Source organism: Otolemur garnettii, unplaced genomic scaffold (genome assembly GCF_000181295.1).
Source record: "Otolemur garnettii isolate 467f Iridium unplaced genomic scaffold, OtoGar3 scaffold00056, whole genome shotgun sequence".
In the NCBI taxonomy this organism is placed as follows: domain Eukaryota; kingdom Metazoa; phylum Chordata; class Mammalia; order Primates; family Galagidae; genus Otolemur; species Otolemur garnettii.
Window position 1 is genome coordinate 7,657,181 of NW_003852451.1, and position 6,055 is coordinate 7,663,235.

At 40.0% G+C, this 6,055-nt stretch overlaps 1 long non-coding RNA gene across 1 annotated transcript in view; it reads left to right on the forward strand.

The window, feature by feature from the left end:
* The first annotated feature begins 42 nt into the window (after window positions 1-42).
* Window positions 43-6,055, forward strand: part of LOC111726180 — a 13,056-nt gene continuing 7,043 nt past the window's right edge. Inside the window, exons 1-2 of the long non-coding RNA XR_002774022.1 lie at window positions 43-94; window positions 4,559-4,668. This is a non-coding gene — a long non-coding RNA (uncharacterized LOC111726180). The remainder of the gene's footprint in view (window positions 95-4,558; window positions 4,669-6,055) is intronic.

Below are 6,055 nucleotides of genomic sequence, written 5' to 3' on the forward strand. Positions count from 1 at the left end.
CCGGGCTGGATTCGAACGCGCCACCTTTGGTGTATGTGGCTGGCGCCTTAGCCGGTTGAGCTACAGGCACCGAAGCCTACACCTCATTTTCAAGGTATTTCTTTACAAATGGAAACCAGGTCATTGCAGTGCTATGTTGTCATAGCAAAAGTTTGGAAATAAGTATCTTTTAATAGGGAACTGGTTAGAAATAGTATGTGCATACAGTGGCATATAATGCATTCATTAAAAAGACAGAAAATAGTTATGTGTTACTTGGAATGAGTCCCAGATTATATTAAGTGAATTAAGCAATGTATAGAAATATATTTGTATGTTTATGTTTGTTGGGGGAGGAATTGGAAGGATATCCTAGAAACTTTAAAATAGTTACTTATAGAGTATTGGAAAAGAGAGGGGATAGAGATAGAAGTGAGATTTCTGTGACTTTGAAATTTTTTTAAGTTTTACATAGTCAAAAAGTAAACAAAGTAAACACCCAAATTTAAAGCAAATTGAAACAAATGAATTTAACTCTAAGTCAAATTTGTAACCTAAGTTACCCAGAGAAAAGAATTATTTTCTGGGGCTTTTGAAAACAATACTCTCGCAATATATCTGTGGTGTCCCTGGGTATACATTGGGACTGCTCCTGTATACCCAAATCTGTACATACTCAAGTCCTACAGTCCTGCAGTCAGCCCCAAGGAACTCAGCTGTACCAAGAAAAGTTGGGCCTTTGTATACATGGAGTTTGTGCTCTTTGAATATTGTATTTTTGATTGAAAAAAAAAATCCATGTTTAAGCTCAGTTCAAAATTGTGTTGTTCAAGTGTCGACTATATATTCTAAGAATGAAAAACAAGTGCAAAGGAATCTTCAGCTTCACTCAATGATTTGTAACGAATGTTAATTTTGTTGCCGTGGTTTTGGGACTACTTACAGGCATTTTAATGTTATTGTATATGGAGTCTCAGTGTAAGAGAAAATGAAATACAAATGCAAGATTGAAGTTTGGGAAAAAATCCTAATATTAAGTTTAAATCAGAAATATCAATTTGAACGTATGTTCTATACACTGAAAGGGCCTTGAAACACTAGGATGACCAATCCCAGTTTGCCAGGGACTAAGGAGTTTTCTAGGGATGCTGGACTTTCAAGATAAAACTAGAACAGTCTGGGCAGTGCCTGTGGCTCTGTGGGTAGGACGTCCACCCCATATACTAAGGGTGGTGGGTTCAAACCCAGCCCCGGCCAAACTGTAACACACACAAAAAGAACAGTTCCAGGTAAACCAGGAGGGTTAGTCACCCTAGCAGGAGTATCCAACCTTTTGTCTCTGATGCACATTGGAAGGATAAGACTTATCTCAAGGCAACATATTAAATACATAACACTAAGGAGAGTTTATTAGCAAAAAAAAGGTCCATGCCTATTTTTAGTGATAACCAACACCGCAGATAAGCCAAAAACATCCTTGAAAAATCAGGCCATGGTCTGTGGGCCGCAGGTTGGACATTCCTGTCCTACAGTAACAATGAGGACACATAGCACCTAAATCTTGGTCTCTAAATTCCATTTCCAATTAAAAAGACCTATAGCTCCTTGAAGAATTGGCTGATTCTAGTTCTGGGGCAGGGAAAATACATATACAATGAGTCAGATATTTAGTTGTTCTTTAATGCAAAGGAAGTGTTTCGGCTAATGAGACCATGTCAACAGGATTTAGGAGGAAGAATACCCAAAATTAAGCTAATAGTAATAAACTTCAGATAAGTAGTTGGCTATGAAGGGAAGAGAGAAGAAATCAACTGACAAGGGAAATGTGAGAACTTCTGGGGGTGATGGAAATGTTCTTTATCATGGTATATACATTTAACAAAATTCATCAAACTGTCCCACTAAAAGGTATGCATTTTAGTGCATGTACATTATACCTCAATAAAATGTGGAAATAAACCAAGACCAGCCAAATGAGAAAAAACTATTTATTGACAACTTGCTAAAGCAAGGTAGTAAGCCAGCATCACTTATGTTTTGCCAGAGACTCAAAGGTAGGTAGAGAAGTAGGAAAGCTCAATGGCAAAAACAGAAGGCTTCAGGTGTGCCCTGATGGGAGGTTGTTGGCACAGGGAAGCTGGAGGCGAACTACAAACAGTTGCTGGGTTAGAGAAGCATCTTTCTCTGGTTGGTCAAAAGTTTGAAGTGGGGATAAAAACTAGAGAACCTGGCTCGGCGCCTATAGCTCAACCGGCTAAGGCGCCAGCCACGTACACCTAAGGTGGTGGGTTCGAATCCCCAGCCTGGACCCGCCAAACAACAATGACGGCTGCAACCAAAAAATAGCCGGCGTTGTGGCAGGCGCCTGTGGTCCCAGCTACTTGGGAGGCGGAGGCAGGAGACTCGCTTGAGCCCAGGAGTTGGAGGTTGCTGTGAGCTGTAATGCCACGGCCCTCTACCCAGGGGGACAGCTTGAGGCTCTGTCTCAAAAAACAAAAAAAACAAAAAAAACTAGAGAACTTGTCAGTTTGTAATCAAGCCCTGACCATGTTGAGCTGATTGTTACAGAAGTTATTGCTTAGCTTCAGGGTTGTTATTAGAGATAGCAGTCTGACTTCCAGCTTCCTCATCTGGTCATGGTAGGGAATAGGTTGGTATCTCAGGCCACTTGTTACATATAATGAGTCAGAATTCCGTTTCTAGGTATTGCCTGCCTATTGTCTGTATATTCAAGTAATTTTTATTTATTCTTTTGAGACAGAGTCTTAACTATGTTGCTCTCAGTAGAGTGTTGTGGCGTCATAGCTCACAGCAACCTCAAACTCTTGGGCTTAAGCGATTCTCTTGCCTCAGCCTCCCAAGTAACTGGGACTATAGGTACTTGCCACAATGCTTGGTTATTTTTTTTTCATTGCAGTTGTCATTGTTGTTTAGCTGGCCCAGGCTGAATTCAAACTTGCCAGACTCAGTGAATGTGGCTGGCATGGTAACCACTGTGCCAAGCCTATTCAAGTAAATTTTAGAGACACTGTAGTCAGCTTGAAGAATCTCATACAGGCTGAATTTAGGACAACTTTAATGTTACAAAGGAAGTGATTATAATTGATTACAAATACTGAATAAATAAAAATCTATGGCTGTAGTTATGGAGGAGAGAATGAAAGGCGAGAAAATGACTAGGTGCCTGCAGCTCAGTGGTTAGGGCACTGGGTACATACACTGAGGCAGGTGGTTTCAAACCCAGCCCAGGCCTGCTAAACAACAATGACAACTGCAACAACAAAAAAATAGCCGGGCATTGTGGCAGGTGCCTGTAGTACCAGCTACTTGGGAAAATGAGGTAAGAGAATCACTTAATCCCAAAAGTTTGAGGTCTCTGTGAGTTGTGACACCACAGTACTCTACTGAGGGTGACATAGTGAGAGTCTGTCTCAAAAAAAAAAAAAAAAGAAAGGCAAGAAAACTATTTTTCCATCATTGGGAGTCACTGTTACACTAATTTATTATTCTGAAAATTAGTATTTAAAGGGAAAATAGCATTTATCCTCTCCTGCCCCTTTAAAGAAAAGAATTGTGGTTCATGCTCAGTGGTGAGGAAAAATTCTTTACAATAGTGTGCCAGCTAATAAATGTAGAATAAATGACAGAAAATAACCATATGTAAATCCCAATTATATAATTGACTCAGACAAGGATTATCAAGGACTTTAAAACCTTTTTATGAAAGATTTCTGGAAAGAGAAATATTCCTGTGGCACCAAAGTATCACTCTAAAGGCTACTTATCTCATTGTAAAGAGAACACACTTGTGGTCACTATTTGAACTAAATCATCAAGTATAATATCAGGACAATCTCCTACTGACAGAAAATAGAGGAGAGAGGGTTATAGTGCAAATTAACAATACTAGCAAAATTATCCCAAAAAACTTTGAGACTATAACCAATAAATATACATTGAGCAGCTGAGTTAGCCCTACTGTAGTCTCTCAGTATCAATATCTAACCAACTTCAAGCACCCTTTCAAATAAGATATCAATATATGATGAAAGTTACTTTCATATTATTACATTAAATAGCATGTATAATACTGTTGACTTAGGTTGATATTAAGCCATTTATTTCCCATCAGCCTAGTACTTAACCTATAATTTATATTGCTACTACATTGATTTAGTTTTATTTATTTACTTATTTTTTTGAGACAGAGCCTCAAGCTGTCCCCCTGGGTAGAGTGCCATAGCATCACAACTCACAGCAACCTCCCAACTCCTGGGCTCAAGCAAGCCTCCTGCCTCCGCCTCCCAAGTAGCTGGGACCACAGGTGCCCGCCACAACGCCTGGCTATTTTTTTTGGTTGCGGCCATCATTGTTTGTTTGGCTGGCCCAGGCTGGATTCGAACCCACCATCTTAGGTGTATGTGGCTGGCACCTTAGCCACTTGAGCCATAGGCACCGAGCCGATTTAGTTTTATTTAGTAATATTAATTGGGAGATGTCTTAGTCTATTCTGGTTGCTATATGTAACAAAGTACTATTGAATGGGTAGCTTATAAGACAGAAGTTTATTTCTCATTAGTTCTAGAAGCTGGGTGTCTGAGATCAAGATGCCAGCATGATTGGGTACTGGTGAAATCCCTCTTCCTGGTTGCAGACTGCTGACTTGTTATATTCTCATGTGGAAAGAAGGTAAGAGAGCTCTATGGGGCCCCTATTATAAGACACTAATCTTATCCATGGGGGTTCTACCCCTATAATCCCCTTTCAAAGGCTTCATCTCCTTAATATCACATGGGAAGTTAAGATTTCAACATAGGAATTTTGGATGGACACAGACATTCGGTCTTTTACAGAAGTATGGAGGAAAACTTTTTTTTCTGAGACAGTCTCAAGCTGTTGCCTTGGGTAGAGTGCCGTGGCATCACAACTCACAGCAACCTCCAACTCCTGGGCCCAAGCGATTACCTTGCCTCAGCCTTCCAGGGACTACACGTGCCCGTCACAATGCCCAGCTATCCCTTTTGTTGCATTTGTCATTGTTGTTGTAGCTGGCCCAGGCCGAGTTCAAACCTGGCAGCCTCGGTGTAGGTGTATGTGGCTGGCCCCCTACCCACTAAGCTATGGGTGCCATCTGGAGGAAAACTTTTTTTATTGTAGTGAGTCTGGTGTCTGGTGTTTGTTATTGTCACTCAAGAAATGCAGGGGGTCTGGAGAGATGGTCCACAATTGGTGGTTGAAGAAGTTACTGTGATCTGTGGTGCTCTGAGCTCAGAGCTGGTGTGACTATGACCATTTTAGGCTATTTCACCAGTTAGTATCTTTACTGGATCCACATTTTTCTTTCTGGAATGCTTTCCTACTCTGATGTATCACGTTATTTCCTATTCATCATTAGTAATTAGTTTAAGAGATATTATTTAGCTTAGTTTTTGTCAAGTGAAGTAATTTGTGGTTTTATTGATTTGGAAACCAGATCAAACTTTCTAGCTTACTTTTCTCTTTACTCTAGTACAGTGGTTCTCAACCTTCCTAATGCTGTTACCCTTTAATACAGGGTCATGTCATGGTGATCCCCAACCATAAAATTATTTTCGTTGCTACTTCATAACTGTAATTTTGCTACTGTTATGAATCATAGTGTAAATATTTGATATGCAGGAGACACCCAAAGGGGTCACAACCCACAGCTTGAGAACCGCTGCTCTAGTGATTTTACACTTACTTATAAAATTTTACTGTGAGTAGCAATGTAATTTATCAACCCAGTGTATCTAATCTTTCAGATTTAGTTAACGTTTAGATTTTTTAAATGTATTTTCTTTGTAGACCCCAAAGACTTCTACTGGCATTCTAGAAAAAATTTTATATATTTTTTATTTTACTTATTTATCTATTTCTTTTTGAGACAGTCTCACTTTGTCACCCTCTGTAGAGTGCGATAGCGTCACAGCTCACAGCAACCTCCAGCTCTTGGACTTAGGTGATTCTCTTGCCTCAGCCTCCCGAGTAGCTGGGACTACAGGCGCCTTCCACAATGCTTTGCCTTGGCTATTTGTAGAGTAAAATCTGGATCACA